The following is a 14,558-nucleotide window of genomic DNA, read 5'->3' on the forward strand; positions in this document are numbered from 1 at the left end:
AAACACTATGGACTTAATACAAGTTTTTAAAATTATTGAAAATATCGATGATGTAGTGATAGTAGGTTTATAAGTTTTAACCCTTTCGCGATGTGGGTAGAGTGTCCGCCTATGGATCACGAGGTCCGGGGTTTGAGCCCCAGTAGGGACCTTTTCTCTCCAATGGTTATGAAAAACAAAGTCTCCTATAAAATTTATTGGCTACAACTGATGTTCCTTCAATAGTCCTCTTTCAAACTTACTGAAACAGTTTAGCTTAGTGGCTCACAGATGTCGGCAGAACTAAAAATGAAAAAAATCTTCAAACGAGCCGCTTGGTCCAATTTTGAAGTAATTTCAAGCAAACAGTCTGTGTCATTCTGCCAATATTTCTACGATTCGTCGAAACAATATGCCCGAAAGGGGGCGGGGTCACTTATCCCTATAAGTGTATATGGAAAGAAAACAATTTAAAAAACACTTTTTGATAGACCCAGCTGTCCTAATTTTTGAACAAGAATAATTCATGCAAATGACATTTGGGTGGCCCTCTACAAGAGTGTCTAAATCATTCAAATTTGTCAAGAAGCATGGCAGCGAGGGGACGTTGTCACCTTTACCTTTTCCTTTATGTATTTAGTAGAAACTGCTGTCCCTGTTTTAAATCTATTTCTTACAAGATGTTCAAATTATTCTGATTCATTGAAACAAATGGCTACTTTGCATCTATGTTCATAGCGGAATTATTATAAAATAGTTTCAATACAAATAACTGTTATTTTAAACTAATTTTGAACAGATCGCAGATTGTTCAAATTATTCCACTTTGCCAACAAGAGCTAAAAATAGCAGTCTTCAAACGACAATACCTCCTATACCGTTGATCCGATTTGAAATAATTCCTGGGAGTCTATCTACTTTTATTTCGATTTGTCAAATTACATGACTGACAGGGCAAACAACACAACTAGATTTATCCTAAGAGTTTTAGAGTTTTTCTTTTCTACAGAATGTGAATTGATGTTCTCCCATTTCTGCATCTGTTATTAAAAGCTGTGGAAATGTGACCTATTTATTGTATTTAAAATTGAGGTGAACACGGTCATCGGATTGCCTTTATGTCAGGACTCTCTAATACATATAACTATATTGGCTACAGAGACTTTTCTCTTTCCGTCTGTAAATTTATCAACACTTTATCTTGTGAAGTTCTTTAGATTTCGTCTTTATATTTTGTCGACATAATTCAGTAGAAAATGTTACAATTACCAAAGAACAATTCTTGACTTGACCAATTAATTTCGTCCCTTACAGGATGCAGATCAATTAAAAGCTCTATACAAGTCCATCTGTGGTAAATATGCATGTTCTCTCCAGGCCTAGAAGTAAAATATGCATGATTCATACCAGATAAAAAGATTGTGAAAATTGATGTATTAAACTGCACTTATATTTAATGTAGTATTTTACTAAAGTTTGTATTTTAGTTAGAGTGCCTACTTTGTAAGGGAAAATGAAACGATTGAAGACTATTAAATTTTTATAGAAGTAAACGGAAGTCGAAACTGAGTCGAAATTATTCAGCAAGAAGAAAATAATCAGCTGAAACAGAAATCGTTCCAAATGATAAATTTCACGCACATAGTCAACTCTGACATCGTATCAGGTCGAGTGGGAATAAAACGGACTGTTTTTGAGCATAATTGACCTATAAAGCAGCCGTAATAGCATTAGTTTACACATAACATCTGAGTTTTCTCGTCAGTCAGATTACAGCTTCGGGTGAAAAAAAGAAACACTAGAGTCACACGAGGAAATAAAGAAAATAATGAATTACTACTTGACGGTGGATCTTAATGTTAATAAATAAAATGCGGGTGATGCACCAGAAACATCGATCAAACATGTTTAATGGCATTAAGAGCTAAAATACTTTTATTTAATATAATGCTGCGAAAGAAATCGAAAGAAAACACGGGCTAAAATTTCTTCAAGGACATGTGCCAAAGAATGCGAAAAGAACAGGAGAAAAAGACCGACTAATAATTGATAAAATTTCTTCAAGTACATGTGTCACAGAATGCAAAAAAGAACCGAAGAACAACATCGAATAATAATTGATAAAATTTCTTTAAGGACATGTGTAACAGAATACGAATAAGAATCGAAGGAAAACACCGACAAATTTCTTCAAGGACACGTGTCACAGAAAGCAAAAAAGAATCGAAGGAAAACTGCGACTTATAATTAAGAGGATTTCTTCAAGGACATGTGACACAGAAAGCGAAATAGAATCGAAGGAAAACTGAGACTTATAATTTAAAAATATTTCTTCAAGGACATAGGTCACAGACCCCTAAGAAGAATTGAAGGAAAACACAAACCAAATAATTGAGAGGATTTCTGCAAGGATGGTTACAAATAAAATCCTGAGGCTCAAGAAGTGCTTACAAATGTCAACCATTTGTTGATGATGAGTGTACGATGGAGAAATTTACTATAAAAAATGTCAACATTAAAACATTCCTTAAAAGAACTTGATGTCTTAGCTGTTTCAAACCTAGGAACTCAGAAAACAAACTCCACACGTGTAAAACAAGTACGAATTGAAATTCAGTATATACTTGATTTTTTTTCCACTTTTACTGGCAAGAATTGTACCTACTGACAATATTACAGCATTTTAAAACCCGGCTACATGATACTGAATATGAAAAAATAAATATCGAAAAACGACTGTATGTTGTTAAATCATTATCATGCACTGGTTTCATATTTTTGTTATTCTTTCATAACCTTACAAAACTATTCTAATTTTTACTTTAAATTGTCACAACAAGTTGCTTAAACACCATTACATGTCTTGTAATAGGCTTGCAGATGTATATATTATTGTAGTGAACTCTTTACTTGAAGAAATTAAACACAATATTCATGGTCTATCATATTCATAACTGAAATTTTAAAGTAAACAGTTTGCTTATATTACATTGTATGTTAATATCTTGAAATATGTCTGAATTTGTATAAGAAATGTCACTGAGATTTTACTATTGTTTTAAAACAATAAAATGAGTAAAATTCCTAAAGATAAATATATTATTATTCTAACTGCAGTTCAGATTCCCGAGCATATTCATACCATATCAGATAAATATTTAGCACACTCAGGCTGGTGGGTTGAGAAATAAAACGTGTAAACATAGCGAAATTGTACATACTATTTATTAATGAATGACTTACTCCGTTTAAAGTAATTTCCATCCACGTCATGAATATTACATTTGCTAAACATATATTTTGTTAAAGCTTTGATATATGTATTTAGGGTTCCATGGCAGTTTCAAAATATTGCCATGGCAAAATTTTAAATCATGAGATAATGATAAAAAAAAGTTATAATTCTACCTATACCAATGTCCAGAAAAAGAGAAAACATGTTTTTCAGACACAATGATGAAATTTCTTGCCATGGCAAAAGACCGATTTGCCATGGCAAAATCGTTTTTGCCATATGGCAAATGCAATCTTTTCATATAGATGTTCAGATATAGATTATAGTACTGATATGAAATAAAACCATACTAACTTTTAAGCAGGTAAGTAAATGAAAAATTAAATTTTTTTATTTTTGTGAGGCGCGTATAAATATAGGCTGTATTTGCCAAACACCGGCGTGGCAAAATGAAACCGCCGGCTATTGTATATAGGTATACATAATGTTTGAAAGTGACTTATAGGCCCAGTGGGCCGGGTGTATTTATTGCATATTTTGTATTGTCATGTTACATGTAAATCATTATGCACAGGTCCCTTTGATAAAAGAATTACTTACTTACTTACTTACTTACTTACTTACTACTTACTTATAAGTTATTGGTTTAAACAGTATTTTATTGATATAATTACATCTGTTACACTAAATTGTTAAATGTACAAACATATAGGATTGAGTAGGAAGCTATAAGCTTTTTTAAAACTCTCTCCCTATAACTAATACAATTTCAATGGTAACAATATAAACAATCCATCATAAATGTTCTGCTTGCAGTTTCTTCGTTTATGTATGGTATCTGACAAAATGTGTCAACTGTATTTTTAAAATAGATTGACAAAAAGGATTTTTGGATAAGAAAATTAAAATGTTTTTACGAAATTAACTCTAAATTATAAATGCTTTATCCTACAATAATATCTAAGAAGATAGGGATAGGAAGGAAGGAAGAAAAATAGAGGAAATGGGGTCAATAGGTCAGAAATGTCACTTAAGACACATGGAGTTTTAGGACTTTCGTCAAGGCTATAAAGAAGGGCTAAACTGACAAAGAACCTGGAATACAAAGCTATTATTACAGCTATTAGTGTTCAAGAAAAAAGGTAATAAAGGAATTACATATCGAATCTCTTTGTCTTCTGTATATATTTATGTACATGGAGAAATATGGAGTTGTTAAGTCTGCTTGTAATTGAGGAATCGCCATGTAACAGTGTTTTTAGTGTAACAGTGGTAATTGGCCTAATACAGTTATGTAGTTCTGTGCGCTCTCTCTGATAATTAGGACAGCTGAAAAAGAAATGGTGTGTACTTTCCACCTCGCCACATACACACAGTGGACTGTCTACGATATTTTTAGAGAATAGATGTTCATTAAGAGAACTACAATGTGTCCTAAGTCTGCCATGAAGAATTTGGAATTTACGTTCACCTACATAATAATGAGTTGGAACTTTCGTTACATCAGAATAAAGTCTTGTGAAGATGCCCAATGTTGGAGAATCTCTGTGGTCTAGCGGAAGTTGGTTCCAGTCACTAACAGTTGATGGAAGAAAGGAGTTTGCAAAGAGCTGTGTGTGACAAAGCAGGTTTCTGGAATCACCGGCATTTCTAAGATTGTATACGGATGTTTGTGAAACAGTGTCAGGTACCAATGAAGAAAGATACTGTGGAGTTAAATGATTTTTCATTTTGTAGAAAAGAGTGAGTTTATGTTTTTGCCTTCTAACTTTAAGGGGTTGGAAGCCAGTCTCTTTATAAAGATTGGCAAAAGAAACAAGTTTGGTGGCTCCTGTAATAATTCTGCATGCTTCAAGTTGGATTTTCTCAAGTTCAAATTCATCGTGCTGGGTTATATTATCCCAGACGACATCAGAATACTCCAGGAGAGGCCGAATAAAAGACAAATAGATAGTTTCAAGAGACTTGCGGTCAAGAATAAATAACAAGGTTCTCATTATGTTGATTCTTTTCCATGCCTTTTCTTTAATACAATCTACATGTTCGTGCCAGTTTCCGTCTTTTGAAAAAACAACACCAAGATGTTTGTGAGACGTCACCTCGTTGATTGGAACACCATGCATATACAGAGGAGGATGCAGGGGTTTGTTTTTTTTACGAGAAATAAGAAGTGATTCTGTTTTTTGAGGGTTGAAATCGACAAGCCACTCATTTGCCCACTGGTCTATTCTCATGAGGTCTGAATTAAGGGTTTCGGCTGCAGTGACCGGGTTGTCAACAACAATGTACAAGCTAGTATCATCAGCGAAGAGTCTGATATTTGAACTGATATTGAGAACAATGTCATTAATAAAGACGATGAAAAGAAGAGGACCAAGGATAGAACCTTGTGGCACACCTGCTGAGATACAAACTGTTTCAGAAGAACCTCCAGGAAGAACAACTTTCTGCTTTCTCTCAGATAAGTAGTCACGAAACCATTTTAACAGACTTCCAGATACACCTGCAGATTCCAGCTTGAACAAAAGACCTTTGTGCCATACACGGTCAAAAGCTTTGGATATATCACAAAAATCTGCACGGACTTCTTTACCTTCATCTAATGCTTGGCAAAAGGTATTGTATATAGAAACTAGTTGGTTGGTAGTTGAGTCATTGGGAACAAATCCAGATTGGAGAGCTGAGATTGTGTTATTTGCTGAAAAGAAGTTGAAAATATGCTTGTGAATGATTTTTTCCAGTACTTTGCTGATTGTGCTTAGAAGTGATATAGGCCTGTAGTTTGAGACTAGCTGTGGGTCATTCTTCTTGAAAACAGCACATACATGTGCCAATTTCCATTTGGATGGCATTTGACCAGTGCTGATAGATATGTTAAAAAGTTGACAGAGTGGTTTTGCAAGTTCCTGAGAGAGTTCCTTCAGGATTCTGTTGTTCACGTTGTCAGGTCCTGCAGCTTTACCTACTGTAAGTGATTTGATTGTTTCTGTTACTTCTTCCTCTGTGATGACAATTGTCTCAAGTTTTGGATGATTTGTATTTGTTTGCATGCGTGGCAGTGTTTTGTTATTGTCATCTAGTAATGTTTGGGACTGAAAGAAATTGTTAAGCAAGTTTGCTTTATCTGTATCTTCTGTTACAAGAGTACCATTGTCATTTAATAGTGGAACTGATGTGTTTTTGGATGGTGATATAAACTGTTTTAGTATCTTCCAATAGTCAGATATTTTAAGATTTTCAGTCTTTAGTTTATTTGATAATTTTTCTAAAAGTTGTGTTTTTGCATTTCGTAATAATTGTGTAGTTTTGTTCCTTATTTGTTTGTAAATGTACCAGTGATGTTCATTTTGGGTTCGTTTGGCCCTGTCATAAGCTCTCTTTCTCTTTCTTATATGTTTTCTTATGTCGTTATGCATTATTATAAGTTATTGTTGTATAGGTATCAAAATACACATCTTAGAACATATTTTAAACGGAAAATGTATAAGAGTGTAATGAATATATATTACGATAAAATATTCATTAAGATCTTATGATAAGATTTTTATCAGATCAGCAGGTTTGTTGTAAATGGTAATGAAAAGGAAATAAAAATAAAACTGGAAACTCAACAGGTCGCTCAACACGACAAAAATGAAAATGTTGCAGGCTTGGTTTGATTGAGTCTGTTCATGGACGGTAGTGGAAATGCATCCTACCGTCCACGCCCTCTAGCCCCGGGTTGAACAGAACTCAACATTTACACATGCTACAAGTACAAGAAACAATTTAGAGACATCCGCAAATGTGTTCATACGGCGGTGCACATGGAACCTTCAATGATACACTTGCGTACAATTCCAAGAAAAGCGCCATATGGTCCCCAGTTAAAATAATGGGTTTGCCCTAAACGAGAAAACAATGGGCAGAACTAAACAAAGGGATCTGAGGTTATGGAGGCTGCATATCACAGAAACTGCCAAAAGACAAAACTAGAAAACAGGCACCATATCCAAAGGGGTGATTATACAATAAGCGGGAGTATTGGAATCACCTAGGCCGAATAGTATAAGCTGAAAAACTAAACAGTACCAATAACACGACATTAATGCCGTGCTGAACGATCTTAAATGATCGAAATATAACAGCCATGATTGAATGTACGGGGAGACTTTTTGCGTGTATTCCATGAAAAGCGGCGTATGGTCGCCAGTTAAATAATAAGTCTTTGTTAGTAGATGAAAAGCAACTAAATCATACCATTCAATGTATTTATACAACAATGCAATTAAACTCTTATGATCAAGATTTTAAATATAATGGACATATTTGTCTTGCGATTGATTCAAATATCACAGCTATTTTAATTCGTTTAAATAATGAACCAAAACGTAAAACTGAAGGTAAGAGAAAGAATTCAATATGCCGCACAAGCTGGCGTAAGTTTAAAAGCATGGTCTTTATTATGTTATGCTGCCAAAGATTCTGTCAAACAAATGGATTTAGCTAGAACTTGATCATAAATGACAATTCACCGCATCAGTAAAGTGGTGAGACAAGCGCATTTTAGTAAAATCTCAAGTCTTGAATTTTCAGCACTATTTAACCACACATTTAAACTCAATTCCATTCTTAAACAAGTTTTTTTTACTTAAACCTTTATGCAAGTTTTCTTGCCAGTGCTATTTTGGAGCTTGTACAACAAGACAGATTTGAGAAACTGGAAAACAAGCCGATGCTAGACTGATATAAAACGAAAGCATTCATTATAAAAAAAATATATGCTTATAAGTATACACTTAATATAACCAACTGTGTTGGTGCGCCGTAAAACCCAAATAAACAAATAATGAATGGCCTCCCGGTCAGTAGTCAAAACTATTCAGCGAGGTTTAAGTTCTTATTAAGTGAAATCAGAAATATATTTTCATAGTTTTTCTTCAAGTTTTGATTGTTATGTAATAATAAGTAATTAAGCTATGCGGTCTGAAGAAACTGATTGTAATAGGGTAGACAATCCAATAAGTTGGCTTGTGCACCGCCGTATGAATACATCTGCGAATACATCTGCAGATGTCTCTTAATTATATCCTAGTACTTATAGCATGTGTAAATGTTGAGTTCTGCTCAACACGGGGTTAGAGGGCGTGGACGTTAGCTTGCATCCCCACTACCGTCCATGAACAGGCTCAATCAAACCGAGCCTGCAACTTTTTCGTTTATGTCGTGTTGGACGACCTGTGGTTTTCCACTTTTATTTTCTTAGAAATATGTATTAGTTTTACGTAACATTATAATCAAGTTGTAGTCCACATGAAGTAAATGACTCATATTTTTCCAGTTTTACCACTTAAAGCTTTCAAGTTTGACGTGTAATCAATAGCAATAGACGTAAATTTCGTTTCCACTTCGACCGATGGTGTTTATTACTTCATTTTGAATAACAGATACGAACTGTTCCATCGGAGCATTCATCATTTTAGTGCAACCGTGTGTATTTCAGTAATCGCAACAAAGGACGAATAAATTACGTGAATTACACTCAGTATTTATTCTATATAACATGCATGGTAATGTTATGCATGCGCTTTATCTGAACAATGCCTCTCCAAACTTCACAAAGTGCCTGATGTCAAAGTTGTACTATCCACTAAATCAATAGGTCTCATTCCTTGCTACTTTCCTCTAAATCTTGATTGTCGCAGGACTAAGCATCCTTTCGCTACTGATCGAAAACCAAATGGTCTACCAACAGACAGGCAGACAGACAGACAAACAGGTCGACAATGAGCTAAACAATATACCTTCTTCTTCGAATGTGAGAAGCTGGGGGTTGGGAGTCGTAAGGAATGCAAACAAGTTGGTGTGCGGAGCATAACAACTAAGCAAAACTTGCATCCAGTGATAGTTGTTTTAGTCAAGGTTCAAATTCATTTTAACAGAACAAAAACGCTCGCGAGACAAGAGATATAAAACATCTAGAAATGTAAATGATACAAATGTCTGGAGATCGGTTATAACTGAAAAATCGATAACGTTAAAAGTCACCATATCATTCTCTCGTTTCATCCATAAATGTGGTATATGCTATCACTGTGAGGTAAAAGAAAGTATGCTGTGTTTACATCTATTAGGCCACACCAATTTGAAAAGTGGTTCATCGGATTTTTTTTTCTGAAAAAATTGAGGAGGCGAGCGAAAAAATAATTTAAATATTTATTTTTTTTTGGGGGGGGGGGGGGGGGGGGGGGGGGGGGTTGAGAAAATCAGGAGCGAGCGAAGAGCGAAGAAATATATTTGTCTTGATTTGGCTCTCGATTAACTAATAAAAACCTTAAAATAGAATGTAAAGCCATTTTACATTTAAAATAATTAACCAGGGATTGAGAAAACTTGACCTGCAGACGCACAACAATTTATTTATTTATTTATTTATTTATTTATTTATTTGGGTTTTACGGCGCACCAACACAGTATAGGTTATATGGCACCAAACAGGACTACACATTTTGGTTCCACATCTCATTTACATCGAAATAAAAACATGAGGTATGGAATCAAAATTTGCATACCTGCTGGAATCACAGATTTACTGCAAAACCAAGTGTTAAGACCCTATTTATCGCCTCTTAGGATCATGCAAGGGTAATAGTCTATAAGGCAGTAGACCCAATTCTTTTCATACACAGATTGTCCCAGAACCACATGGGACGAAGCACAACAAAGATAACTCATAAAAAAAGGTAATAACAGGGGCATACAGTACTAATCAAATAATGTATCCTTTTGAAAATGCTGTTAGAAAACATGTAATATACAACAATGCATACACTTAAAGCATACTCAGACATAGATATGTGACTTGAATATTTCCTGTTATGAAAATGTAGCATTTTTCGCTCAACTTTTCGAAGTTTTTTGATAAAGTCAAATATCTCTGTTACTATTTAGCTTTTGACTTGAAACTTAAAACAGCTGTTTACTATCAAAGTCTTCACCAGGAGAAACAATCCCTATAACTGTGATTCAATTTTGACAGAGTTATGCCCATTTTAACGTAGATTATTTTTGTTTAAGTTTATATAGCGTCCAATAGGTCTATTACTTTCAAAGGTCTTGACTATGATGCCCCTTTTACTAGAAAAACTCTTATTCAGAGTCCAGCACTTAGCAAACTCGAGCATGCTGTCTTACGGACAGCATCTAGTTCTAACTTTAAACTTTCTTAACGGATTAAATTTGTTGAAAAAAGTCTCAATTAAGGACTGAAATGGAGATAAACGTGCATTAACATTACTCTGCTTGAGGATTGGAAAATCTGAAAAAAATCTAAACTGCTCTGGACACAACACATAATGTAAATTCCTTACCCCACCCACTACCGTATAGAAATGCTGATCATTTGTACAGGAAAAACAGAAAAGTGACATGCATCAGTACGTAATAACCCTTACAAAAATAATGTAGATTGATGTTATCAAATAAATTAGTATGTTTTCATCCAATTTTCAATGAAATAAATTCGATATTGTAGCAACTCAATTATCGATAAACATTAGAAGAAAATGGCGTAACTGCATTAAGGGGAAATAACTTTAATGCAACTAAATATAAGTATTACGATATATTGTAGACGATGTGTGAGTAGTATGTATTTATTGTGATTAAAACCCATTTTAGAACAGCCTGGGACTGGAATTTTAAGCATTTGTACACTGTAACGTCCGTAAAATGTAGCGCACCAAAACATTCTGGCTTGATTTTTTACAATGGGGCGAGCGTATGCCAAAAACAAAAAAAAATATTTTTGTGTGTCGAGCGGAAAATCCGATGAACAACTTTTTAATTTGGTAAGGCCTTACATGACTCTTTACACCAATTGCCGGTCAATAGTTTGCGCTATAAGACCGGTTAATATTTAACCTGTTCATTGGGCTAATGAGTAGAACATTTAAAAATAAAGCTGTTAAAATTAATTTCTGATGTCCTGTAATTAAAAACTTATTGAATGGCATACATGCCGGCCAGTAGTCAGAAGTGTTGACAAGAGTGTACCACTATCAAACTTTTAAGTAGCCAATGGTTAAAACTATTCAGTCAAGAAAAAAATGTCTATTGACTCTCGTCAGTAAACTATTAACTTCAACTTTGATTATAATTGAACCCCTTCAGAAAATTATTTATTGAGACAAAGTCAATATTTATAGTTTACTTATGAGTGTATATAGTCATTTTCCGAGTCTGGATAATTTTAATCTATTGACTAATGTAAAGGTACATTGTAGTTGTTTATTAATTTAAAACTGGACAGCAGTAAAATGAGTTACACAAGAAGAACGTTTTACATTGTCCAGCGCCATCGCTCTTTTTTTCTTAAATATAGAGAATATATCAAACATTTATATTTAAATTTTTGGACGCTTACATAGGCTCAGTCTACAGTTCTTCTCGCAACAGACTAATTTGCAGAACGACGGAAGAATGAAATATTGACTCGTTTTCCAGATAAATCTGGATTCAAATGAGTAAGTACTCAATACAAATTTTAAGGGCTTATTGTCACTGGGAAGAAAATAGGAGTCAAAAGTTCATTTTGTAGAATCCATTTTCTTCAGTTTTTACCAAGTCAGATTACAGCATTCACAGTGATATAATATAAATTCAACTTTTCACCGGCAAGCCATTAAGTATGTGTATAATAATATTATATTCCTCGTGAAAAGTCAAATCAAAGATTATGTACAACTCTTCATGACTTTTTATTCACTAAAATCTGTCAAGAATTTTAACTGTGGTAGAAAAAATATAAATCTAACATTCTGAAGCTTAAAACAGACGAAAAAACACCGATACATAGTTCTTTAGACTACAGAAACATAGATGTTATAAACACAAATACAATGTCTTAACCCTAGCCATTTGTGGTCGTTAACGTAACTTATGTACGTGAAATAGTCCCATACGTTTGAATTTCCAAGAAATGTTGTCAACATAAAACAAGATTACATTTTTGGATTTTTATTTTCAATTCAATTAACAAACTAGCTGAAAACTGAGAGAAACATTACCAGAGAAGTATTCGTGTTTTGTTTCTGTTTCCCTGTATACATTCCTTAAGGCGACCAGATTCTTTAAAATAAAAGTGCTATAATTCAGTCCAAAGCATCCATTATTTTAGTGCCGCTTCAGTTATTCAGCTACATTCCCAAATATTATAAAGTCTCTTTCTGCTATTGAATTGTTCGAGCGTGGTTTAATTTTCCATAAATATTTTATATATAAATGATTAAAACAGTAAGCCAGTATCGCAACATCACAAGCTTTTAGTGGACTTTAGGTTGAAATTCACACGTACTTAAATCAATTGATTTTTTCCCTATTGTTACGTCATATATGATAAATGAAGCCTTCCAATGTAATGTTCTTATGAATGTTCTTGTAAATTTATGAATTTGTATTCCGGGATAAAATTCAAATGAAAACAATCTTTTTTGTGTTTGTTTGATTCACAATTACTTGATGTCTTTGGTTTTATTACTTTTCAGTTCCTGCAAACGTTTACACAATTAGTTAAAACATTGATCGAAAATCTTGGTCCATAAAAGTTCCTTTGAAAGAAGCAAACTAATTTCATTCCTCCCATTCTCTTGGATTTCAGTCTCTCTTCTTGTTCACATATATCGTTCGACCTCTAATGGAATATGTAATGTCAATCAGCACAATAAGATACAATTGATTACCCAACAGTTTAACATTTTTATTGTAGAATTCAAGTCAGCCTTCTCTGAATTCTACCAGATAAATGTGATAAGAAAGGCAATGAAAGGTAAATTCGTGTAGGTAAATTATTTCTAAAGGTTTCGAAACTTTTCATAATAAGAAAGTATTACACAATAAGCTGAGGTATACACCTACACCATTATAACCTCTGCTCATTTGTTTCTGAATCTCGACACTGCTATAAAGAAATAAAGTAAATTCAAGTGTGAAAATATATACATGTACTTTCAACAATGATAGAGTGAAAAATACTCCTGTGGTATATCTACGTCTGTTAATTCTGAACTAAAGGAGAATCTGCAGCAGACATTTAACGGATGATATTTGCACATTATTGACCGTATCCGAGTAGTTTATAAGTTCATTTGCCCCTCGCTCGGTGGTGTTGAATCCTATATGTGTTGTAGCTAGCTATATGAAGGTCGATGCGTCTACCCAGTATCATTCCCGTGATGATATAATGCCCGGAGGGGCTCCTCGGGTCTTATCAAACTTATACAACTTACTGAGACATTAAAAAGTCTGAGGCATATATAGAAAGGGTGTCAATGTACTTGAAAAACTGCAGTTATACCAAATGATAATAGGTAAGGGTAGATTTCTCGGAAGCACAGAGCACCACAAGAAACGAGTCGTCTGACAAATGTATGTATCCAATCACAGGGCATCAATATGAAAATAAATGAAGTGGGTTCTGTTTTTTATACGAAAAACGCTAAAGCGCTAATTACGTACATTGTTAAATGTTAATACAAACATCATGGCTTCCAAATTAATACTTTTATTCTTTACTGTTCCAGTATAATGAGAAAATAGGGGCTGCAAATTAAATATTGTTTATGAAGAGAGCATATGCAATATTTCATACGTGCATGCTAAATCGGTTGTAGCGGAAACAACAAGCATGTCCGTTGCTGCTGATCACACGTCAGCCTGGAAAGCTTTTATCTCGTAAAACAGTGAAATATGTTTTAGTGGTTTGAAGTGGTTATTTGTTCGATATAAAGTATAACTTGTGCCGAGACTAATGATAGTGTACCAATGACAGAACACAAATCAATGTTTTACTTGTAAGGGCTTGTATCGACTTTGTAGTATCGCGGTGAAGAATGGTCTCTTTTTTAAGCATTTGTAGATGAGTATAGGTTTTTATTCGTTATCGGAAAGACTCGAATATTCTCGTATATTTCCGTCAATTCTTACGGAATTTAAGCTCCTTAACGGTGAATACTGATTTCTTCTCACCCGCTAAACTGCACACATGTACGGATTTATAATTTAGTGGACGCTCCATAATACGATTTTGTTTACAGCCAATAGTCAATTTTAAACATCTTGAGGATCGAAATTCAAAATTTCAAAAAGAAGAATTTCGAGTTTGCATCGAATTTTGATCTTGCTGATATGTTCAGTGTTTTATTCGAGCCAGCATTGAACATCGAGTTTGTCGAAAATGAAAATCTTAAGGAACTGGTATCGAGCTTGAATTAAATTTCGAGCGTGTAAGAAGAAATCAGACTTAAAAGTTTCAAAACGTTGAAATTTGAGGCGGCATATTTTGGGCAAGTTAGAAGCAGAAGATCGA

Source organism: Mercenaria mercenaria, chromosome 6 (genome assembly GCF_021730395.1).
Source record: "Mercenaria mercenaria strain notata chromosome 6, MADL_Memer_1, whole genome shotgun sequence".
Classification (NCBI taxonomy): Eukaryota; Metazoa; Mollusca; class Bivalvia; order Venerida; family Veneridae; genus Mercenaria; species Mercenaria mercenaria.